Genomic DNA, 27,113 nt, shown 5'->3' on the forward strand with positions numbered 1-27,113 from the left:
AACCTACTAGTGCACCTAAAGTAACTGGAAAAAGAAGAATAAACAAAGACCAAAGTTAGTAGAAGGAAGGAAATAATAAAAATCAGAACAGAAATAATTGAAATATAGACTAAAAAGATAGAAAAGAATCAATGAAACTAAGCTACTTCTTTGAAAAGTTAAAAAAAAATGACAAACCATTAGCAAGATTCACCAAGAAAAAAAGAGAGAAGGCTCAAATAAATAAAATCAGAAATGAAAGAGGAGAAATTTCAACAGATACCTCAGAAATACAAAAGTCTATACGACAATAGGACGAAAAGCTATACGCCAACAAATTGAATAATCTAGAAGAAATGGATAAACCTTTAGAATCATACAACCTTCCAACACTGAATCAAGAAGGAATAGAGAATTTGAATAGAAAAGTTACCAGTAGGGAGATTGAAACAGTAACCAAAATCCTATCAAAAAATAAAAGTCCAGGACCAGATGGCTTCCCTGGTGATCTCTACCAAACATTCAAAGAAGGCTTAATAATTATCCTTCTCAAACTCTTCCACAAAATTGAAGAATAAGGGAAGCTTCCTAACTCATTCTATGAAACCAATGTTACCCTTTTATCAAAACCCGACAAGGACAACACAAAAAAAGAAAATTACAGGCCAATATGACTCATAAACATAGATGCAAAAATCCCCAACAAAATACTAGTAAATCAAATATAACAATACATTAGAAAGATCATATACCATGATCAAGTGGGATTTATTTCAGGGATGCAGAGATGGTTCAACATCTGCAAATCAATCAATTTTGTTAATGTGATACACCACATTAGCAAAATGAAGAATAAAAATCACATGATCATCTCAATTTTTGCAGAGAAAGCATTTGACAAGATACAGCATCTTTTTATGATAAAAACTCTGAATAAAGTGGCTTGAGAAGGAACGAACCTCAACATTAAAAATGACATATATGACAAACCCACAGCTAATATCATTCTCAATGGAGAAAAACTGAAAGCTATCCCTCTCAGAACAGGAACCAGACAAGGATGCCCACTTTTGCCACTCTTATTTAAAGTAGTAATGGAAGTCTTAGCCAGATCAATCATGCAAGAAAAAGAAATAAATGGAATCCAAATTGGACAACATGATGTTATATACAGAAAACCCTAAAGAATCTGCCAAAAATCTATTAGAAATAATAAATGAGTCCAGTAAATTTTCAGGATATGAAATCAACATACAAAAATCAGTTGCTCTTTTATGCACTAACAGCAAAGTAGCAGAAAGATAAATTAAGAATAGAATCACATTTACAAGTGCAACAAAAAGATTGAAATGCATATGAATAGATTTAAGCAAAGAGGTGAAAGATGTGTACAGTGAAAACTCTAAAATATTGTTGAAAGTAATTGGAGAAGACACAAAGAAATTGAATGGTATTCTGTGCCCTTGGATTGGAAAAATTAAAATAAAGTGTCCATACATCCTAAGGCAATCTACAGATTCAATGTAATCCTTATCAAAGTTCTGGCGACATTTTTCACAGAAATGAAACAAACAGTCCTAAAATTTATAGAGAACAACAAAAGGCTCTGAATAGGCAAAGAAATCCTGAGAAAAAGAATGAAGCTGGAGGTATCACCATCTCTGACTTCAAAATATACTACAAAGCTATAGTAATAAAAATGGCAGGGTATTGGCAGAAAAAATACACACACAGATCAGTGGAACAGAGTCGAGAGCCCAGAAATAAACCCACACATCTATGGAATTTTCAACAAGGGAACCAGGAACATACAACGGAGAATGGAAAATCTCTTCAATAAATGGTGTTGGGAAAACTGGACAGCCACATGCAAAAGAATGAAAGTAGACCATTATCTTACACCATACACAAAAATTAACTTAAAGTGTGTTAAAGACTTGAATGTAAGACGTGAACCCTTATGACTCCTAGAAGAAAACATAGCCAGTGCACTTTAAATCTCATTCTTAGCAGCATCTCTTTGAATACCATGTCTGCTCCAGCAAGGGAAACAAAAGAAAAAAATAAAGAAATTGGACTACATCAAACTAAAAAGCTTCTGCACAGCAAAAGAAACCATCCAAAAAATTAAAAGACAAGCTAACAGTTGGGAGAATATATTTGAGCCATACATCTGTAAAGGGTTAATATCCAAAATATATTAAGAACTCATACAACTCTACAACAAAGAAAGAAACAACCTAACTAAAATATAGGCAAAAGATCTGAACAGACGTTTTTCTAAAGAAGATATACAGATGGCCATCAGGCACATGAAAAGATGTTCAACATCACTAATTTTGGGGGAAATGCAAATCAAAACTACAATGAGATATGACCTCACACCGGTTAGAATGGCTGTAATTAACAAGACAAGAAGTAACAAGTGTTGGAAAGGATATGCAGAAAAGGGAACCCTCATTCACTGCTGGTGGGAATGTAAACTGGTGCAGAATCTACAGAAAACGGTATGGAGATGCCTCAAAATTTAAGAATAGAACTACGATATGATCCAGCCCTTCCACTGCTGGGTATTTACTCAAAGAATATGAAAACATGAACGCCTAAAGATATATGCACCCATATGTTCATTGCAGCCTTATTCGCAATGCCCTTGGAAACAATCTAAGTGCCCATCAATGGATGAGTAGATAAAGAAGATGTGGTACATATACGCAATGGAATACTAGTTTGCTATGAAAAAAAGAAGAAATCTTGCCATTTGTGACAACATTGATCGACCTTGAGGGTATTATTCTAAGCAAAATAAGTCATAGGTGGAAAGTCAAATATTGTATGATCTCACTCATAAGTAGAAGATAAAAACAACAATGACAGCAACAACAGACACATAGGTATAGAGATTGGATTGTTGGTTACCAGAGGGGAAAGGAGAGGGAGGAAGACATTAGGGGTGATTAGGCACATGTGTATGATGATGTATGGTAATTAGTCTCTGGGTGGTGATTATGATGTACTCTACATAGGAACCAAAATACAATGATGTACACTTCAAATTTATATAATGCTGTAAACTAATGTTACCTCAATAAAAAAACATTGCTAAAAAAAGAAGAAAAGAAAAAAACTTAATGGAGAAACAAAAAAAAAAGTTGGAGAAAATATTTGCAGCTCATATATCTGATAAAGTATTAATGTGTAGAATGTATAAAGAACTAAAGCTCAACAACAACAACAACAAAATATCAATCAAATTAAAAAATGGACAAAGGATTTGTGTATACATTTCCCCAAAGAAGATATACAAGTGGTCAATAAGCAAATGAAATGATGTTCACATTTTTATCCATTAAGGAAATGCAAATCAATGCCATGAAGAGATAATTTCACAATCACTGCAAAGGCTATAATTTAAGAAATGGAATATAAGAAGTGTTGGTGAGGTATGAACATATTAGAACACTTGTACTTTGTTGATGGCAGTGGAAAATGGAACAGCTATGTGGAAAACAGTTTCCTGATTCCTCAAAATGCTAAACAAAGAATTAGCATATGATCTAGAATTCCACTCCTAGATATATACCCAAAAGCATTGAAAAAAGATTCAAAGGGATACTTGTTTGACAATGTTCATTGTAGCATTATTTTCAATAGCCAAAATGTGAAGACAATTCATTTCCATCAACAAATAAAAAGATAAAACTAAGTGTATAAATACAATGGAATATTATTCAGCTATAAAATAATTTAGTTCTGATACATGCTACAATATGGATGTACCTTGAAATATTATGCTGAGTAGAATAAGCCAGACATGAAAAGATACATATTGTATGTTTCCACTTATATGAAATATCTAGAATAGGCAAATTCATAGACATAGTTATTAGAGTTTACCAGGATGGGTAAAGGGAAAATGGGGAGTTATTGCTTAATGAGTCTAGAGTTTTTGTTTGAGGTGATTGAAAAATTTGGGGCATATATGATGTTGATGGTTTTACAACATTGTCTATGTAATTAACGCCACTGAATAGTGCACATAAAAATGGTCAAAATGGCATATTTTATTTTATATATATTTTACCATAATAAAAATTTTGAAAACTAAGGCTAGCCTTGGAGAATTGATAGAGTTGGAGAACTTTGTTTTTATGTCCCCAAATCTAACTGCTCAGATTCCAAGACCGGGGAGCAGGGTATTTGTGCCAAGTCAGGATTTAGGTTGCCTGGCCTAATACCAACTAAGAACAACATGTGGGGGACACTATGGCTTGCCTATCCAGCAGCCACTGTCCACTTTCTTCCTTGTTAACAGAATCCAAGATTTTTTTTTCCTGATTTTGGACAGTGATGTGCTTTAGAGGAAGCTGAGTTTCTCTCCAGACCAGGGAACAAGTTAAGATTGATTTAAGCCTATGATGATTTTCTCATTCCCCTTTCCAATGATTGGTTTAGGAGTGGGCACATGACCCAGTCAGGGCCAATGTCATCCACGGGAACATCTGCGGGAGTAATAGGTAGTGCTTCTGGGAAGGATTTTCCTACCTTAAAAAAAATATTTGAAGGGCTATATGTAGTGAAATCTTGTAATTAGAGAGTCTAAATGCTTTAGTTTCTAAACACTATCTGATAATACCGGCCACATCTTTCTTTGTTTTGTCCTTGTTTAAATACTCCTAAAGTGGAGACAGAAGGACAGAGGGAGATCGAGAGAAAGAGAGAGACATTTTGGTGGGAAGAGTTCTTTCACTCATTTCCAGGTTTTTAGATAATGTTGTGTAAGCACACAATGTTTAGAGCTGCTAAAGCCGTTTGATGGACCATGAAGGTCATTGCTTACATGCCAAATACAGTTGAACATAATAACAAGGTGTCCTTAATGAAGTCATTTAGTTACTGAAATAACATGGTAAAATTTGCCTACCTAAAAATTTGTTATGTGAGAAAATACATATCCTTTTGAGACAGGAACAAGCCTAAAAAGACAGGGTCTTTTTCTAGCGCCCTGCCCTAACAAGATAAGACCCCTAACCAATTAACAAGGTGGGAGAATCAGATAGAGGCTGCCAAGATCCACATTTCACAGCTTCCAGACTCTCCTGGGCTTATGCATGCACCCTAGCACCCACTAGTTCACTGAAGGTGACCTTAACCCCATTACCATACTAAAAATCACACCCAGGGCTGGAGAGCTAGCATAATAATGATACATGCATGGCATGAGTAGCATGCCATGTGACAACACAGGTGCAAGCACAACCCCGCCTCTCCATGCCATGATAAGGCACTCCTCCCCAGCCTTTGCCTGATTAAAAAACCCCACAATCCCACTCCCTAACTAGTCAGTCACCTGCCCATTTCCTTTCTGCACCACCTCCCTTGTGCCTTCCATGTGTAGGAGCTAATAAACTTTTACTTTTCTATTCCTGTTTGTTTTCTCTTAATTTCTGTCCTGTGGACAACAGGAATCCAATGTGTCAGTAACATTTTCTGGCAACCCAGATGGGATGGGATATTCTTGAGCCTTGGTCAAAGGTTGGATGGGCCCATTGCCTGACCAGCCTGGCTGCCTGGATGTGGACATAAGAGCCACAACTGTACCTTTGTTTTGGACTCCAGTATTTAGTAAGTCAGCTTGAGGCCTGGAAGTCAACACCCTCCACTCTGACCAACTTTCTTAAAATCTCCCTCTTTTCCTTTTCTCTCTCTCTTTCATCCTTTTTAGGAGAATTTTCCCTTCTCTGGTTTTAGGGGCACTGTGAGCCCCTGGGTCAGTCATTAGCCTGACAATCTGGTTTTTCTGGTTTCAGAGAGTCCACATTCTACCTCTGGGAGCTTTCCTCTGGTTTCCAGACCTGATCATACCGGTTACCCAAAGTGAGGTGCCCTCTCTTGGCAATGCTGGTTTCTGGTTTCTGTTAATCTGTCTGGGCAGCTGGAGTGATTCCAGGTTGACCCCTGGGTCAGTCATTTGACAATCTGGAATCCTGTTTTGTCTCCTGTCAAAAACCTGTTGAATATTTTAGGTGCCTACTGAGTCAGTTATGGGAACAGGAGACGTGTAATTTATTCTGTAAACTGTCCTGCATGGAAACTGTTGTTTGTGTGACCCTTATTTTGATAACCCTTGGGAAGTGGCCATGAGGGTGAGGCCTGATCACCTTTTTTGCTCCTTTTCTGCCTTGTTTGTCTCCTCCTTTGTTATCAGCAAGTCAAGGTTAAGTTCAGGCTGGACCCGAGCAGAAGTTGGACCTTCTGAAAAATTGAAAACTTGAAAAACTTTCTGCCAGGGACTTAACTCTCAACCCCAGCACTGGGAGCCCCAGCCCCCCACCTGCTCCAGGCCTTTACCTCTTGCCTCTTTGGCTTGCTTTGTGCTGGCTCAAGGACTAAGTGCCCAGGCTAAGTAGGACTTGACTTAATCTTATAACTATATTGATACCTGCAGTCCAGCTCTGCACCTTTCTCCTGGACCACTATCAGTTGGACACTGGCTTTACTGCCATCAAGAATCCCCCAAGCATCCCCGGAGACTCACCCCTTGGGTGCATTTTAACTAATTGGAAATACTTTCAATTGGAAGAGTTATGCCCCAGAAACTCTATCTTGGAGAAAACTTAAGTGATTTCTCTGTGCCTTTGTGATGTAGTTGGATAGGTAGGTCAGCTTGTAATGTCATTTAAGTTACAAGCTAACTTCTGAGAAATCAAGAGCAAAACTTCATGAGACCAATAAAAGTAGAATACAGGCTGTTTGTCTGCATAATATCCTTATTGGGTGAATACTGGGTGAAGTGCTGGCTGAACTTTTTAACAATATTTATGTGTTATGACTTGTATATTTAAATTAACTTCTAAAATCATTCTGGTAACTTGAAACTTTGAAATTCTTCTAAGTAAAGTTAAATGATAAAAAAAACTTCATTGAAGATCTGGGTTACTTTTCAAATAAGATGAGATACTGGAACATTATTTCTGAAGATGTCTATCTACTTTTAGCTTCTTATTGCAGAAAAACTGAAAGATGCTTGATTCTATTAGTAAACATGTATTTTTATTAAAAATTGTACTATGAAGTAACATGTTTCTAGAAATTACAAAAAAGTATTTATAAATCTGCCAAGCCATAGAATGCTAATGTAAGGGACAGTTCATAATTTTAGTTCATAATTAGTTTTTAGTTTTCACTAAGTTCTGTAAGGGTTAAAAATTCTAATTAATATAAGTAAAGTTTTAACATAAGAAGTGAACTGGTACAAAATTAAATTTTGGTTTTCTTTCTCTTAAAAGGCATAATATTTTTAAACTCTTAGTTTTCTGTTGATAAAGAGGTTATAACAGGTTTGTCTTTATTTTTGAGTAAGTTTACCTAAAAGATGGAAAATTTATGCTTGGTTAAAATAATTTCCTATGTTCAAAAAGACTGAAGTCTCTCTATTAAGGTTTTTTTCTAACCATTTTAACTCTCTGTTTGCCATTGACTGTTTTTGTTGTAACTTTGATTGAATGGATAATTAAGTACTGTTTCACAGTGAACATTGTTTCCTATTTGGCCAAGTGTTTTAAGACCTTTTGATATTTTTCACAAGCTTACCTCCCCCAAAATATTCAAATCCTGAATGAAGTCTTTCTTTTGATGTTTTTCTGTGAGAATTTTCAGAGGACCCCTAGGACTTCTCAAAGAAACTTGTTCTCTCTTATAAAGAAGGAGATACTGAAATAATTAGGTTTATTTGGTATGCTAAATTACATGGGAAACATTGTCAAATAAGTGATAACAAACCTTAGGTGGTATTACATGGGTAAATGTTATTGATATAAATGTTTTAAAAATTATATAACATTCCTAAAATTCTGATCTGTCCTGGTTGTCAGCCATAATTCTAGTTATTATCTTGAAGTGTTCTTTGTCACAGAAATAGCCATGTTTCTCTGTCAATTGCCCTTTTGAGTCTTTTGTCATTTGCAGATAGTTGCTATTTTATTCTGATGCATTTGCAAAAATGTTTCATCTGCAGAGAGAGTCATGGAAAGGACTCGGCCACTTACTACAGAATACAAGTTTCTGATAAACTTTTAGGTCATAAAACTGAACTGAATAAGAAATTACAGAACTCTAACAGAGAAACTGATGACTTCATGAAACTGCTAACAGAAGATTAAGATCAAGAATCAATTACACAGGACTGAATGAACTGATGAGGATGATTATAATTTATATAACTTTATTTGAAATATTGCTGATTTTTTGATGCTTTGTTTTGTTTCCAGATTTAAGGAAATCTTTTTCTCTTTTCTCTCATGCTATGACTTAAAGCAATTTGGTAAATTATACCTTTGTAAGCAGAATTGAAATATTTATCTTTTGCTCCCTACCTGATCCCTCCAGAATTTGAAAACTCTTAGTGAGTATTGTTTTCATGGCAATATAGTTATTTACATAAGTTCAATAATAATCTGTTCTCCTTATAACAGGACACAATTGGAAACATTAGTTATAATAACATGGCTTTGACTGGAATGTCATATTTGAGAGAAACATACAGACTCAGATATGACAAGACAGCGTTTGAGAAATAAAGCTTGACTTTTTGTAATAAAGCCACTTGGAAATATTGGCCTGGTATCTTGTTTAGAGAGTTCCCAGCAACCTTACCAGGTGAATAAAGAAACTCACTCCTCTGACAGGCACAAGGAACCTCAAGCATCTGTAGGTATTGCAGACAGAGTCTGACAAGTCCTTCCTTTGCTTGGCCTGGCCTTGAGAGGCTTTTGAAGTTCATTCTGAGATTCCTTATTAAAAAGTTCCAACAAAGCAGATTTGAAAGAATCTATATAATCAATTGCTATTTTTGCTGTATTTATGTAAATAATTGGACCAAGTTTTATTGAAACTAGACTTATTTTGCAAATCAATGAGTCTTAGTTGACTATCTTTGTTAAAAATGAGGATGATTTTAAAGAGAAAAATTATGTTTCAATAGAAACTTTAGTACACATTCATGGATATTAGATTCCAGTTCCCATAATTATCTTTGAGGTTTTTATTTTCTGTCTATAGTTTATAGACTGGATCATGAATTCTTCTAGTCTCCTGAAATATCTAGCTACAAATCTCCAAACTAATGTTTTCAATTTTTTCCCATCATTTTCATTTGGAATCATCGAGAACTTAAGCTGCCCTTTTCCTGAAGCTTTTCAGACTGATGCTGGACAACTTGATATAAACTAAAGAGAGACTCATGTCTGTTGCCATATAAGCCACTCAGAAAGATACCTGAACATCCAATGACATCATCAGAGACATTTCAAGCTACAAAAGATGCTTCAACTCTGAAGTCTAGAAATCTTTGGCTGGCTGCTCCCTGGGCTCAGGAACTGGTTTAGAATTTGCTAACACCATTAACCTTGTTTTTCTTTCACTAGAAATGTTTTATGGGCCAGCCCAGTGGTGCAGTAGTTAAGTTTACATGTTACACTTTGGTGGCCTAGAGTTCACCGGTTTGTATCCTGGGTGCGAACCTACACACCACTTATCAAACCATGCTATGGTAGGTGTCCCACATATAAAGTAAGGGAAGATGGGCAAGGATGTTAGCTCAGGTCCAGTCTTCCTCAGCAAAAAGAGGAGGATTGGCAGCAGATGTTAGCTCAGGGCTGATCTTCCTCAAAAAAAAAAAAATCGAAATGTCTTATGTGAATCACTCAGGGAATTTGAGACCAACATCCAGGAAATCTATGAACAAGCATCCTGGCTTCAGTGGTATAACCAAGGAACAGACCCCAGTTGGGCATGGTCACTGATCAAGGATGCCCTCCCATCCCTCACCTGTCTCCTTTCCTTCTTGAGACCCCTGGTAATCATCCTACTCCTATTAATTTTTCGTTCCTGTCTTTTTAACCTTCTTATCAAGTTTGTGTCCTTTAGGCTTGAACAATCCATGTTAAACTGATGTTCATGCAAGGATTTCAGCCACTTCCAATGGCTGACCCACCTGGTCCTCATTCTCATTTCTATTGGACCCTGAAACAAGCTGAGAAAGGTTTTTACTCCTCTTGGATGTAGGGCCTCCTTCTCAATGCCCCTTGTCAGCAGGAAGTAGCTTCAGAAGAAGAGACCTCCGCCCCTGACTCTTAAGATTAAGGGGGATAAAATCTCTCAGGAGCGAATGAGACAGGAACCAGCCTAATGAGATGTATCCTCTGCAAGTCCCCTGGCCTAACAAGATAAGGCCCCTAACAAATTGACAAGGTAGGGGAATCAGATAGAAGCCACCAAAATCCACATTCTGCAGTCTCCAGACTCTCCCAGGCTTATGCATGTGCCCTAGCACTCAGGAGTCCACTGAAGATAACATTATCCCCATTACCATACTAAAAATCACACCCAGCGGTGGAGAGCTAGTATGCTGATGATACATGCATAGCATGTAGTAGCATGCTATGTGACAATGCAGGCACAAGCACAACCCTGCCTCCACATGCCATGAAAAGGCACTCCTCCCCAGCCTTTGCCTAATAAAAAGCCCCACAACCCCACTCCCTAACAGCTCGGTCACCAGCCCTTTCCTTTCCACACCAGCTCCCTTGTGCCTCCCCTGTGCACAAACTAATAAACTTTACTTTTCTACTCCTGTTTGTTGTCTCTCTTGATTTCTATCCTGGGGGACAGCAAGAATCCAATGTGCCAGTAACACCCTTACTGATGAGTCTGGCTTTCTGTTCCTTAGAGGCAAAGGTAACCTCATCCAAACCACACCTTTTCTAATGGCATTACTCAGGAACCCTTTTAGTTGTTTCACTGAGGGAAAAGAGGTACAACATTCAGAAACACATCACAATGGCAACATTCACAATTCTTTTTTGAAAAAGCCACATTTTAATTCAGTGACTCAATTTAAGGATAAAGACAAATTTGATGTAAAATGAAATCATTAAGTTAGAGCTACCTGTATTACATAATTTGCCCATTCTCTATTTGGATTGTATGGATAATCCGAAGAGAATTAGTTTAGATTTTGAGATTGAAATATCTTTATAACCACAGGATGAGGAACAGAATTTTTCATCCCCAAATATGCTTCTTTGGCATAAGAATTATTTTAGGCTGATTATTTTTAAGAAACAGCAGACACTGGGAGAAGCTGTAAAAACCTAGTAGAAGTTACCCATTTGTAACGGAAATTTACATTTATCAGAGAAATTTCGACTTGTAAAGATGCCATCCTCTCTAAGCCAGACAACTAAATCTTTAGAAACTCTTATCAGTAAAGAAGGGAATGACTTAAATCTATATAACAACTTCACCCTTGTTTACCGTGTAGACCTCATCTTAACAACAGAATGTTAAGGCTATTTTCCAGGGGTAGCAAGCCAGCCAAGAGTATGCACAGAAGAGAAAATTTTGATCTGCCGATTGAAACTCTTCCTGCCAGTGCTTCTGCATACCAGCCTGCCCTCCCTTATCCCTCAAACCTTACCCTATACCCTGGAATGAGGAGACAGATTTGAGAGCCCTTCTCCTGTCTCCTTGTCAATTTATTATTATAATAAACTTTCTTCCCACAAAGACCAATGTACACAGTATTGGCTTCTGTGCACGAGGGTGGAGAGAGAGCCCTTGCTCAGTAACAGCCTGCTTCTCCTGACTTCAACATTAAAAGAAAAATTGATTGTAATTTCTACTACATGACATTCTCTTTCACACCTTTCTGTCTTTGCTGACACTGTTCTCTCTGCCTGGAATGCTTTTCCTATCTTTCTTCTTCTGGCTAATTCTTATTCATCTGGTAAAACTCAGTTCAGATATCTGCTCCGGGAAAACTTTGGGAACTCCAAGATGGTCTAGGGGTCTTTCCTTTGTGTTCTTACAGAGCTGTGTGCATACCTCTTCTGTAACACTAACTTACAGTGAATTTATTTGTTCATGAATCTTTCTCCTGGACTAAACTGTATGGTTCTTTAGCATAATGTGCCTAATTTATTTCTTTATTTTCAGCTTTTAGCATAATATGTATCCGGCACATGAGAAGTGCTTAGTAAATGATTTATTTGAACTCTGAAGGCCATTTGAGTAGTTATCACAATAAAGTTATTAAAGTACACAGATCTGATGCATCCATGTTGAGAATTCAAACATTTGAGTAGTTTTAACAAACTCTTTGGTTAAAAAAATACATTCAATTAATTTGCAGTGACTAAATGTTTTAATTTGTTCTGTTGGAACCAACAAAAGGTCAGCAAAAGTTCTCTCTTATCCCCAAATTATACTCTTTTATTAACATCACCACCATCATCTTCTCTCTCTCTCTCTCTAGACTTTTCTTCCTCCTCAAACTGCAGAGTAGAGAGCTTGCCATTTCCATCCGGGAAGCTGGGGTCGGGGTGGGGAGGGAGCCGTCATAGCAGGGGAGGAGGGTCTACAGGATTTATAGAATTAAAAGGAGAAACCCAGACCAAGCACAAAAGCACACAGCAAGGGAGAGGGAGGAGAGCAGGAAGGCAGTTCACAAGCTAAGCTGAGCCTGCAGCAAGGCAGAGGGGCTGAGGCTGTGCTTGGCAATATGCGATTGGCTGGAGATTGAAGGTAACTACTCCATTGATCCCCTTGCCTTTGATTTTCTGTCCATTGCTTCTGGAATTCAGGAGTGTCTGCATTTGGGCTGGTGATATGCATGTCTCTGTGTGTCCTGTCTGTGTATTGAGAGAGGACTGCATGTGAAACCTGCTGATGGGCAAGCAGCCTAGAGATCCAAAATCATGTAAGGCTCTTTCTGAAGGGGAATTCTGAAAACTCAGATTGCCTTACATTATTTGGTTAATTTTTTTTAAAATTTTGATTTTTAAAACATCTGGATACTGGTATTTTGTTTTATGAGCAGATAAAAAGCCATAGATCCAAGCTACTTGAAGGGACTGGAATGCTGCTGAGGATTTTCTCCTGCAAGTAGAAGAAAACTGATTCTTAATTCTTACTTAAAATTGTTGTTTACTTTTGCTTACACTTCCAGGTCAGCTGTTAACTATTTTGCTTCCTTGTATGTCTTGGAACTGGAACAACATAAAAAGTGGGAACCACATTTCAGATTTAAATTAAGGTGTCCATTCTTTTTTTTCTTTTTAAAAGATTGGCACCTGAGCTAACTACTGTTGCCAATCTTCTTTCTTTGTTTTCTTTTTATTTTATTCTTCTACCCAAAGCCCCCCAGTACATAGTTGTATATGTTAGTTGTGGGTGCCTCTGGTCTGTGCTGTGTGAGACACCACCTCAGCATGGCCTGATGAGCTTTGCCATGTTCATGCCCAGGATCCAAACCAGCAAAACTCTGGGCCGCCAAAGCGGAGCACGCGAACTTAACCACTCAGCTACACTGGCCCCAATGTGTCCATTCTTATAAGTGAGTGTATATTTAAGACAGACTGATCAAAGGGAGGAGGGAGAGAGGGAGAGGGAGAGAGAGTGAGCAGAGAAGTTATTAGGACATGACGATTTCAGGTTTAAGAAAATTGGAAATTGGTCATTTATAAACTGATTTCCTTAGAAAGTACTTGTTTCACATCGTTAGGTAGAAATCAGGGGTTTTGATAGATCAGACTTTTTTTTTGCTTTTAAAAACATTGGATCTTAGTTAGGAACAGGATTCTTTGACTGCAGAAAGCGAGGGACTAACTACTTTCTTCAGTGTCTTTGAAACACTGAAATGTAAAGCTCAGCTCTCCGGGGCTTTCAGCAAACAGCTGGCCTCAATATTTCACTGACTGCTTTAAACCATTTATATTTCACATTGTCTCCTTTAACTTCCTCCTTGCAGAGACTTTTATTTCTTTGATTTACTGAGGGCTTCTAACCATAAGCCCTTATCAGCCTGTGGTTTATGTGCAGAAAAGAGAAGAACACAGCATTTCAGGGTTCCCTAAAAAGATATATTCCCAAACAAGCATTTCAAAAACTGAAGGATAGATAGATTGAATGAATTGCTTTTTGCTCCCTTTTGAGCAAGCCAGCTGAACAGGAAACACTGGAATGGGGAAGGGGCATATCTAAACATTTTTCTATATAAAAGATATTTTTACATTGCAAATACATGCAAAACAGAGAAAAATCTTCCTGTTTGGGAAGTATGTCTTCCCTGTCTTTAGGTTATGATAAATACCAGGGGCTCTTTTGAACTGTACATTTTTCCTTAATGGGGGAACTACCTCCATTTTTATTTCTTTAAAATAACTTGAGATTCCTAGTTATCACGAGTAGTTTTACAAATATCTTTCAGAGTAAAATTTCTATTTGTGTTTTAAAATATGATTGCGGTTCTGCACAGAGGAGTGGCAGTTGAGGATCCGCTACAGTTCTAGTCCTGAATTTTCTCCTTCTAACTTCTTCCTACAGAAATAAATGTTCTGTCCTTAGAATTTAGCTAAAAACTGTGGTCTAATGTGAAAGGCAAAGTAGAATACCCAGCTTGACTCCTCAAGCTGAATGAGACTCTGACTCAGGATTTTAGACCATCAGTTGACCTGAGCAGGAGTAACTCTAAAGCAACAAGAAAGAAAAACCTGAAATAAGAAGACATCAATTTTAAATTACTATTTTTCAGCTGCTTCATTGTGTTATTAAATGATCTTTTTATGCAATAGGTAAAAATTATATTGGACTTTCATTATTGTTTTTGGAGGGAATAAATAACAACCTTTTTTTTGCACTCAGAAATCTGCAAAATCTAGGGCATGTACATGTCTTGTTCAGATATTCACACACGTATTCTAAATGGATTTCTATAAATGAATTTACACTATGTACTGTGGGATTATGAATGTAATGAGGTCGATATTACATTTGCTTGCTGGTAGTGTCGACAAAAATAACCAATCTATAAATGAAAATTTGGGAGAGTTTATTCTGAGCTAAAATGCGAGGACCATAGTCCCGGTCTTTCCTTCTGGAAGAAAGAATTGGGGTGTAAAGAGTGGTTATATACCCCCAAAGAGGATGTTTCACATATGAATGAATTGTCCCTTTTACAATAGACCTCAGACTGCTCTGTCGGCACAGCAATTGGTGCACACAGCAGGTAGGTCTGCTGTCTGGAGCTGGGTTGTCACAGATGAGCTGGGTGGTCAAAGGTGAGCACAGCAATCAGTTCCTAGCCTAAGGAAAGAGGCTTATCCTTAAGGAAATGCCAGTGTGAGGGGAAGTTGCACCTTTATCTTAAGGGCATTTGTTCTTGCCACAGTAAGTGTTTAAAGCAGATATACAATGCATGCTCAATGGCCATGTCAGGCCCTTTTGGAACCACAAAGTCAGGCCAAATTAGGTTTACACCAAATGTCTTCCTTATATACTCCAATATATCCTATTACTTGCCATTTCTATTTGTCAGTAGTTTACTCATTATTAAATAATTGCTTACTATAGGCTTACTACTTGCCAGGTTCACAGTGCTGGAGATTCAGAGACTTTTAAAATCAAGATTACTACATATCTTAGGAGTTATTGGGCACAGATAAACATGTAAATAATTACAGTGTGCTGTAATAAGTGCTTTAAGAGATATTTTTAAACTGCAGCAATAATAGAGAGCAGTTAGAGAGTTAGAGGGCAGTTAGAGAGGATGTTTCATTTTAACAGAATCTTAACTGATCCTATAAAACTCTGAGTGCCACAATCAACTCAGTGGATAGCAATCTTTCACTGCTTGCCTCAAGATAATCTAAGGGAGCCAATTTAACCAATCATCTGTTAAGCACTTACTACATACCAAGCATTGTGTTAAGTACTTTATATGCATTATATATAATTTCCTCCTCATCTTACGAATCTTTTATTATGTCTATTTTCTGGATAAGAAAACTGAGGCTCAGAGACAGTAAGTAATTTGCCCAAAGTTACCCAGCTAGTAAACGACAGAGGTGGGATTCAAACTCAGACCTGCTTAAAGCCACTATGTTATATTATTTCTCAAAAAAGGAACAGGGAGGTTGGGGGTAGGTGGAGTAAAAGAGGGAATTTCAGGCAGAAAGATTCAGAAGTTTAATGCATGTGGACACGAAAAAGTGAATTAATCTGGTGAACTGGGTTTATATTCACTGTGGCTGAAGTTTAGAGTCACTTTCGGGTAGCAAAGGGAAAGATGATTGGAATCAAAACCCAAGAACAAGGCAAAGACCAGATTGTGGAACTTTTCATATACTGTATTTAATATGTTCCTGTAGACTTTGAGAAACCTTTGACAGTGTTTATGTAAAGAAGGCCATAATCAGTTTTGCATTTGAGAAAGATCATTCTAGTTGTAGTGTAAAAGCAGTAGTCTTATTAGAAATTATAATGGACTGTGCCTCTGCTTATTCCTCTGAGAAATGGGGATTGCAATAGTATTTACCTCATTGGATTGTTAGAAATATTAACTGAGTTATCACATGAAAAGGATCAGAAAAGTATTGGCGTATAGTAAGTTCTTCATAAATGTTAGCTATTGTTATTGTTTATATTACTACTACTATTGTTATTATATTATGTAAAACAGTAGGATGCCATATGAGTAAAAAATAAACTGAAAATTTCAAGTTTAATAGAAATATGATGAGAAGCTTAGCCTTAGTTGGGACTTGAATTGGTCTTTGAAGTCAAAGAAATGGAATAAGGCTTTCCAAAAGGGGGAAATGTATGAGCAAAGAGAACAAAAATGAACACATCATGGGCAGGTGACAATGACTGCACCATTTTTGTACCTGTAAAGAAGTCTTAGCAGATACAATCAAAAGAGTAGTTAAGAACAGGGACACTGGAGTCCTACTGCTTGAGTTTGAATATCAGCTCAGCCACTTATTAGTTAAATGTTGAGCAAATCATTTACCAGTTTCCTCGTTGGCAAAATGGGGATAATAATAGTACCAACGTCATCGGCTAAGAACAATGCCTGGCACATAGTAAGTCCTATATAGTATTAGGTATTCTTATCATTAAAGAGAGAAAAGGATTAGCTTATAAAAAGCTTTGAGTTTCAGGGTAAAGGGTTTGGGTTTGATCTATAGGCAAAGTGTTGTCACTGGTGACTTCTAATCAGAGAATAAGGTGATGTGATAACAACTGATCTGGTAATAGCGTGTAGCATGCTTTTTTTTCTGGGGGAGGGAGATGCATGGAGGGTAGATGTGGATGATCTCAACCAGAAATGGAAGATCAATTCAGAGGTTCAGAGAAATTAGTGCAGAATGAAGAAGAGGGAGTGGCAGTGATAATAATGTGTATGCAAGAGACATCATAAGGGAAAAATTTCTAGGTTATTGAGGAATATGGATGAGGAAGATGAATAAGTCAATAAGATGACTTTGAGCTTTCTAAATTTCAAGGTGGGATGACTGGGAAAATTGTGGTACCATTGACAGGGGGAAAAAAGTCAGAAAATATTACCTGTTTAAGCTGGAAAAATAAAGACAAATAATAATAACTTAGATTTTAAAAAACACTTTCACGAGTATGGTTTTCAACATGCTGAATTCAAGGTGCTGCTGGAGCATTCAGCAAGCAGTTGCCAATATAGAACTGATGTTTAGGAGAGAAGCCAGGATTTGGAAATCATATATGTAAAGATAATTGTCAGAAATCTTCAGGGGATGTGTTTTATGAGGGAGACATTAGACAACAAAAAACACAGTCTGATGCTTGCACAGTCACAGTTTAGGCTGGTTTGAGAAGGGAGAGAGCCAGTGGCAGAGATGAAACTGGAATGGACTGAGAGGTAAGAAAAGATTCAGGAAAGCCTAGGATTACCATGTCTGAGGGAGGGAAGATTTTCATGAGGGAGAGTATGGCCAATAGTGTTCAATGCTGCAGAGATAAAGGAGAATGTGGTGTAAAGAAAGGTGATAAGCACAGCATGTTTCACGTTGGAAACAGTGGTTCGAATAAAGTGGTAGGGGCAGGAGTTGGAATGTAAGGGGTAAGGAGTGAGAGGACAGTGAGGAGGTAGTAAGTTATGGTCTTACATTGGTTACCTATCTTCTTTATTTTATGACTAATTTTCTAATACTGCAATGAGACATTACTTTACACCCAGTAGAATGGCAAAAAGTTAGAAATCTGGATAATGCCAAGTCATAGTGAGGATGTGAAGATTAAGTGGGAATGTGGACAAGAAATGTTTTAGAGAGTAATATGGCACTTCTTAGTCAAATTAGGTATATGCATACACTGTGACTCAGCCATACCACTGCTGGATATATAGCTTAAAGATGTTCTTGCACAGGTCCATAGGGAACATGTACAGGAGTATACATTGGAGCAGGGAGTTACAGGCAATCTGAATATCAGTCACTGGGAGAATGGATGGTAAAACATGGTGGATGCACACCTTGGAGTATTATGTCATAATTAGAAGCAGAGGATTAAATATACACATAGCAAAATGGAGGGATCTGACAAATATAGCGCCAAGAGAGAAAATAATATAAATGAAGACTGAAATATATAATGCAATAACATATATCATTTAAAACAAGAAAAACATTTTTCTAGAATACGTATACACAAAAAGTTACACTTTAATTAAACTTATCAGAATGGTTGCCTATGGTAGGAGCAGGGAAGAGAAATAGGAATGGAATGTGAGGCTAAAACAGAATAACCAAATAAACACTATAAAAGAAGGGACCTTGCATGGACTGTGATAACAAGCCATGAATTGAAGAGTGTGATCATCTGATACACCTGATGTTCAGAAGGAAACTAAAAAGTATTTCAAAGCCAAATCATGTACAATTTTTATATGCTGCCATTCTCAAATTAAAAATAGTTAATTAGCAAAAGGTTATGATTGATTTTCTTACCATGCGGTGTATATGACTGCAGAAAATTAATGCTTATAAACAGAATCCCCATACTGTAAACCTTTACTTAGAACTAATGTCTTTCACTTCTGCAGATCAATGTGGCCATGCTAGGGATATCAAGTTGTACTAAACCAAGTGAGGATTTCAGTCATTTTTGTGAGATTATTGAACTCAATGTAGGTGGTCAGGTGTATATCACTCGCTATCCTACTTTGGTCAGCATTCTTGGCTCCCTGCTCTGGGAAATGTTCAGTGAAAAGAATCCTTGCTCTCTGATTCAGGGCAACAAAGGGAGATTTTTTTGTTCACCGAGATGGTTTCCTCTCGTGCTATGTGCTAGACTACATAGATCAGCAACTAGTGCCCCCTGACCACTTTCCGGAGTGTGGTCTGCTGCAAGAGAAGCAGAATACTTCAAGTTACCAGGGCTCATCAAGATGTTGGCTCCGAAAATCAACAAGCTCAACTCTGTTGGTAAGGATCTATGCCAAAGTGATCCAGAAGAAGTGTCCCCCAATATTGACACCACATATAATCTTTCTTCAAGTAATACCATCCAAGTTAACGGCCCTGATAACCCCTCAGCTCTGACAGCAAACACTAGTTCTGACCTCAAGAAGGCAGGTTTTATCACTATTGGCTATCAAGGCTCCTATACTCTGGGTCAGGATAGCCAAGCAGATGCCAAATTCCACTGCATAGCTCGAACTTTGGTGTGTGGCAAGATCTCATTGGCCAAATAAGTATTTGGAGATACTCTGAATGAGAGCAGAGACCCTGACCGTCCTCCTAAGTGGTACACGTCTCGATATTACCTCAAATTCCCCTTTCTGGAACAAGCTTTTGACAAATTAGCTGATGCTGGCTTTCACATGGTACCATGGAGCTCCGCTGGTACCTGCACTATTGCCCATGATCAGACAGATAACAAGATCTGCACCTCTTACACTGAATATGTTTTCTGCTGTGAGTGATACTTTAAAAAATCACCCAGAAAATATAAACCAAAAAGTCAACTCTCCCTTTCTTCTCTGTTCCTTTTCCAACTATCTGTTTTATAAATAGACATCACTTTTGGATCTATCTAATCTGGGACAATGCCACTACCTTCACCATAACTAGTTGAACCTTCTTTGTTACCTTCCTTCTTACATATGATCCCATTCTATCTGGCTTCCAATCTGCCTTGGATTGTGTAATTGGATGCCATTTTGGGAAAAGTATTCAATGTGTAGGCATATGTACATGCACATCATTGTGGATAGTAGACATGTATTTGCTGACTAAATACAGTTAGATAAAGCCAGAAGAGTTTTTTAGTTGAGAAATGCTAAGCCATGGTTTCCAAACCAGTTATCACCACCACATCATGGACCTGAATATATATCTTGCTGTTTGTACTCACCTAGGGAATGCCCTGTGTATATTTATTCTGAACTAGAGATCCCTGCAGTAAATGTGAATATGCTTTGTAAATGGTTATTTCTATTGTTTTTATCCAGACTGAGTGGAAGAAAGCGACAGAAGTGCTCCAGGAGGTTCACAAAAAGGTCAATCAATTCTAAAATTATGAATTATTCTTATTAGAAGGAGGATGTAAAGAGAGTGATAGACATAAGAAATTATTGCCAAGAATAAAAGGCTTAGCACTTAAATTGCCTTTACTTGAAAGGGATAGTGAGGGTGAGTATCAAGGCTATTACACAAGCATAGGCAGACATGACACTTTACAAGACTGCCCCCAAATATCTGTTTCATTCATTAGAATTGAAACGCAAGAGCATGTAGGTAAGTGAAGGGTAAGCAAAGACTTGCTTTCTGTAAATACATATATGTACATATATGTAGTAGCTTGGTTTTCACTAGTCAGATAATTGGATATATATGTGAGCTGTTAACTTTTTTTTTCTGGACCACCTGTGTGTATATGTGTGTTTGCATCTGGGATGGGAGTGGGAGAAGGGGATGGAGGAAGAGGAACAGAGGGAGGAGAAGTTTAAAAGAAAGAAATACAAATTCTTCATCTAGAATCCTTACTAATGACTTTTTATTACACAGGTTGAAAGTAAATATCCTCATATGAAAACACCAGGGATTTGATACAAATGATTGGATTGCTGTAGAATATGAGACAAGTCAAGAAAAACAGACTTTGAGCGCTCATTTTAGAGAATATCAACACAACCCAATGATCAAATGGCCTTCTATTTCTTTTATTCTTCCCTTGATGCCTCTTATTTGCCCCAATATGTCTTTATTGTATTTATTATCTTTTTTTTTTAAAGATTTTATTTTTTCCTTTTTCTCCCCAAAGCCCCCCGGTATATAGTTGTATATTCTTCGTTGTAGGTCCTTCTCGTTGTGGCATGTGGGACGCTGCCTCAGCGTGGTTTGATGAGCAGTGCCATGTCCGTGCCCAGGATTCGAACCAACGAAACACTGGGCCGCCTGCAGCGGAGCGCGCAAACTCAACCACTCGGCCATGGGGCCAGCCCCTGTATTTATTATCTTTTGATTTATTTTCTAGTCAGGACTCTCTGGGCTGCAAGGAACTAAAACCCACTCAATGTATCTTGAGAAAAATAAAAAGTATATGCGTCAGGTTGTAAGTGGGTGGATATTTTATACATGCACCTGTCCTGTTTAGTCCAAGGACAGGCAATGGAGTCCAATCAAGTTTCAAATGATCTGGGAGATGTCAAGAATTGATGTTCTCTCTTATCTGTCAGAGGCCACAGGTCTTCCCCTTTGATCATCGCCAGTACCTCTCAGTTCTATATTTCTCTCTCCACACAGATCACCTTCTTCTATTCCTCATCTTGTACCTGGCCTGAAATGTGTCAGCCCTTCAATGAGAATGAATTTTCACCCATTCTTTCCATAGTTAACTTCATTAATGACTTATTCCAATTCAGAAACCCCAGTCAGCTGTAGCTTAGGAGGGGGAGTTTGAGAGGGCAGCAGGTACTGCGGATGCGGGCAGCCAACTCCAACAGAGGACATTTCTAAAGGAATTACTATCTGTGCCCCACATGTCATAAACTCTCAATAATTGTATAATATGTAAAAGACTCTGATGAGTATTTCCAAAGGTCTCAGGGTCTATATATACCGTTAATGGAAGTGATAAGTTTAGAATGTGGACAGAATTCATCTTGCATTGTCTTCCAAACTAGCTTTGCCAATACCATTCTGATAAGTGAGTGACTGCCCTAGAAGGCAGTTGAAAACTTAACATAAGGGGTAACCATCATTTTAGATGCTATAGACAGATGTTTCCCAAACTTCAGTCATTTGTATACCATTCTCATGGTTTTTTCATTCCCATATCCCTCTTACATTATTAATTTAATCTTTACAAAAGCGAGTTAATAAGCTCACTTTGATTTTTATTTAAATACATTTACTAGCTCTATCACTTCTGATATATTTCTGGTATGTTCTAGGTCTCAATAGCTTCATCTTTCGAGTAGAGAGAGGCTATGTTTTGTTCTACCAGTTGTATGTATACCACAGTTAGGCCATACAGTAGGGAGATGTGCAGTGCTGACCTCATGCTTCATGTAATTACCTTAAGCTTGGCCTCCTAGAAATGTAGTTAACCTGCTTTAGAGAGGATTTGTAACCCCACTTAGAACCAGGACTACTGCCCTACTCACTTCTACCCTACCATCATTTTACTGTCCTCTTGGGTACAAATTAGTTTCAAAACACTCTATCATTTGTTCTTCAAATTGTAATCATATTAGCTCAATCAGATTACTTTCCTGTCAACTAGGAATAAAGTAATGAGGGAGAGTGGGAATAAATTGTAATAATCTCTTAGGTGTGTGTAGTGCATTAAGAAGTTAGAGCATAAGACAGTTCACAGGCTAAATAAGGGCATCTCTAACTGGGTAGGCATATGATTGCATATTTGTTTTCATTTAAGAGTCATTAGTGAAATAGATCCCCACAAATGATTGCTCAAACTATATTTAATGTCATAAAAATTTTTCTACCAAGTTTTTTGTTGGAAGCATCAGAAACTGAATCTGGTTGACAGTTGCAGAAAAGGAATTTACTTAGTTCTGGGTGGATGAGAGAACCATGTTCAGAGGCTACACAGCAAGGAACAATGTCCAAAGTACACTGCGGAACTAGTCTAGTGAATTCAATATTGCGATTCTTGGGCACTTGCACTACTGCAACTTGTACTTTCCACACCACTGGCACTGGACACTAATATCACTGCCTCTAGAAGCTCTGCCACTGCTATCTCTACCATCACCCTTCATCAGAATTAACTGGGAAATCTCCAATTCTTCCTGGCACTAGTTTGCCACTCAGGGCAGGCATGTCTGACTGGCAGAGGCTAGGTCATGCGCTAGCAAAATAAAACTGCAAGGTAGTCTGGGAAAGCAAATATCTAGCATTCATTTTTTAAGATGGGAAGCAGGCTCCTAAAATACAAGATTCTGCAAAAAGAGGAAGGGCGTTTATATGCTAGATGACCAAAAAAGTGACAAATGTCTACCTCAGAGTCAGAAAAAAGTCAACTGAAGAGGGAAAAGTGAAAACAAATCTTGAGCCAGCCCTGATGGTCTAGTGGTTCAAGTTCAGTGCTCTTACCGCTTTAGTGGCCCATGTTTGTTTCCCAGTCATGGAACCACACCACTCATCTGTTAGTTGCCATGCTGTGGCAGCACCTCACATAGAAGAATTAGAAGGATTTACAACAACTAAGATATACAACCATGTACTGGGGCTTTGGGGAGAAGGAAAAAAACCAAAAAACCTTATACTACCTCATCCATATGGTGGAAACATAACATCAATAACGTAATCAATGTTATCTGATGAGGCGTATTTTCTGTATTTTTTGTCTTTAAAATATATATTATCATGGTTCTAGGTCTTTGAATTAGCTTTGGGAATTTGCAATAGTTTAACAAAAACCAAATCAAACTATTAATGTGTTACTTCAGGAATGTAGCACAGTTACATTTTAATGGGAATCTCCTAGGAGTCATTGTTTTAAGCTAGTGGTTTTTAAAATTTAATGGAAATTTTAAAGGAATAAATTCTTACTTGGGGCTCTGTTACATAAATGAAATAAAAGTGATGAATGGACCACTCAGATAATATATAATATTTTATATTTATTATTTGTGGAATCCCTGAAATACCTTTGGGAACGCTGGGGTCCTAAGGAGCATGATTTGAGAACTAATTGATTTGAAGTCAAAAAGATTAGTGCTGTAAGAGTAAAGAGGCAGAGAATTTGAGGTAATGTGCAGGGTCAGTTTAGTCAGGCGCTTATGAGAAACTCTAAGTTCCTACAATTGGAGAGAATTTTGTCATCAAGGCAGTTAGTTTAGAGTTTCAGCGAGGAAATAATCAGTTTTACAACTAATAATTTAACGGAATATCTAACATTTAGTTAATACCAACTTGTGTGAGGTACGGTCCTGGGTGCTTTCTGTGCATTTTATTTAATCCCCACAACAATCCTAAAAAGTTGGTACTATTATTGCCACCTCGTTTAAGAAAATTAAAGAGATGCTAGATGACCAAAAAAGTGACAAATGTCTACCTCAGAGTCAGAAAAAAGTCAACGGAAGAGGGAAAAGTGAAAACAAATCTTGAGCCAGCCCTGATGGTCTAGTAGATAGTATTATCATTTATTGAATACCGATTAGGCACCACATACTTTTTATTCATTATTTAATTTCAATCTTTACAAAAATACTGTTGTTGAAGTTTGAGGTGACATCACATATCAGCATCCTGCTGTGAATTCAGAACCAAAAATAGACACAAGAGTTAGAGAGATGATGATAAAAACATCAGTTTTATTACTGTTAAAGCTGACTTGGAGAATGTATCTTGAATCTGTGACCATAATGTAGCTTCCTAATTCTTCCCTCTAAAATTAAGTGTTTGTACCTTGGTACAGGTAGAGCAACTGGATCTGTAGTCCACTCTGCATGAACAGAGACTGATTATGGTTTCGTTGATTACTCAAGCATTGTGTGGACAGATTACTTTGAGAGAGAAAAAAGGCAGGCCATGCCTGTGCAGAGCCTTTCTCCAATATGACCAAAATGATAACTACTCTTTCTCCTATGAGGAGGAGTGAATGAGGGCATGATGTCCTGGAAGACTGATATTTCTGTTTTAAGGGCCTAGACAGGACGCTAGGAGAGGGAGAAATGGATTACCTCTTATACCTATGAATGATGTATTTTTATTTCCATTTTACAAATGAGGAAATTGAGGCTCAGAGGGGTGACATCACTTCTTGAAGTTTGCTGAATTTATAAGTAGTAGAGGTAGGATTAGGTTCTAGGTTATTCTGATTCCAAAGCTGCGATATTTCACATTGTACCTTGAGAGAAACTACATGGATTTACTTTAATATTTATATGATTAAGATACAGATTCAGCTGCATGTAAGAGAAAACTCAAAAGAATGGGCTCGAATAAGATAGAAGAAGTTTCTCTCACCGGTAAAGACTCCAAACCAATTCCAAACTGGAATGTGACTTTTCTCTGCAAAGATACCAGGGCCCCAGGCTTCTTTTATCTCTTAGCTCTGCTGTCATTTTGGTATTTTCTTTATCCCCATGGTCCAAAATAATGACATCCAAATTAAAGCTAGTGGGAAGAGGAAAAGAACAGAGCCAACACCTTCATCTTAAGAACATGACCCTGGAGTTACACACATCACTTTTGCTTCATATTGTATTGTCTAGAGCTTAGTCATGTAACCATGTAACTTCAAGGGAGTTTGGGAAACACAATCTTTTTTTTTTCTAAGTTACTATATACCTAGTTAAAATGTCTATTTTTATAAAAGGAGAGAGCAGTTATTGAGACACAAGAGCAGTGTTCTGTCACCTTTTGTAGAATCTGAATTTAGAGAAGCTGTAATTAATCATCCACTCTTTCAATAAACATCCGTTGAATACCTAACAGCTCACCACCTAGAGCGGATCAGGACCCCCAGGTCTACTCCTCTAGTTTCTAATACTTTTCCTTAATAATAATAATAATAATAATCAGTAAGTAACGATGTGTTCTTTAAGTTTGATTGAAGTCTCTCTCTCTCTCACAAGACTATAGACCCCATGAGGATAGAGACTGTCTATTTTGCTCATCATTTTATTTATAATGCCTGGCACATAATAGATGATTAACACATATTAGTTACATGAATAAATAAATGCCTGCCTACTTGAATACATGAATGCTATGTACCAAGACTGGCAGCTGTATGGTAAGGAAGGTAAAACATTAAGTACATGCTGAACAATGATGTCTTCCTATGCTTAGCAATACCTGACACTGGATCTAAGCTTCTGTAAGACTCAATATGATGATCTGAATATGTTTTTAAATGCTCAAAACAGGTTAAGTTTTACTTCCTCTAAATGGGAGTTGCACAAACCATGCACCAATTGAATATACAGCTTGGAGTTGCTGTAACGGCATCTTAAATCAGTACTCAAAAGTACAAACTACCAGAAATATTAAGGACAAGGTAAGAGCCAAGTGCAAAATTGTTTGTAACACTGTGTGGGTAATCTTAAATCTGATCTCACTATGGCTTCATATACTTCTGTTTTCAAAGAATAAGTAAATTTGTTTATGGCTCAGGTTAGTTTGTAATGGTTTAAGTTTTAAAAGAAGGCACATGTAAAGGTTAGGATGTTACCACCAGGAGAGTTCTGATGGCTACTGAGCCTTACCAGATGATGTTTACCTTGGTGAATTTATTTAGTATAAGATCTGACCCCAAGCCTGGTCAGCTCAGAAATATGTTTTTGCTGATTCCACTCAGACATTGACTCTCATTAGTCATGCTCACAAGAGGCTGTTTATACCTATCCATTTATCTATGAAAACTTCTGGGTGTTAGTTTATTAATTTATAATGATATATAAATTGCTAAACAGATCAGAGTACTGTATTCAACAGGAAGTACATTCTCTCATTTCAGTCGGATTTACTTGGAAAACAAAATTATAGTGCCAAAATTGCTTGCTCAGCCTGAAATTAGAACTTGGAGAGCTATTTGAATGAAGTGACTGATTAGTGGCTCCAGCACAGATTGTCTGATACAGTCTTCTTTATAAGAGAGGTGAGTCAGTTAAGTCTCTGGGCCAGGGCATTTCCTTGCCTAGACTGTGTTAGACATTGTCTGTATTTGCTTTCTTGAGCTTTACTATGTCATAACCTGAGTTACCCACATCAGAGATGCTTTCTTTATGTACATATGTTCATAGTTTTAGTCAAGGCTTGCTGTGGCTTAGAAGTTACTGGATC

At 37.5% G+C, this 27,113-nt stretch overlaps 1 pseudogene; it reads left to right on the forward strand.

Moving 5' to 3' along the window:
* Positions 1–16,847: 16,847 nt before the first annotated feature.
* LOC124245480 (BTB/POZ domain-containing protein KCTD12-like) lies at positions 16,848–19,777 on the forward strand (annotated as a pseudogene).
* The last annotated feature ends 7,336 nt before the right edge of the window (positions 19,778–27,113 follow it).

This window comes from Equus quagga, chromosome 10, assembly GCF_021613505.1.
Source record: "Equus quagga isolate Etosha38 chromosome 10, UCLA_HA_Equagga_1.0, whole genome shotgun sequence".
Taxonomy (NCBI): Eukaryota; Metazoa; Chordata; class Mammalia; order Perissodactyla; family Equidae; genus Equus; species Equus quagga.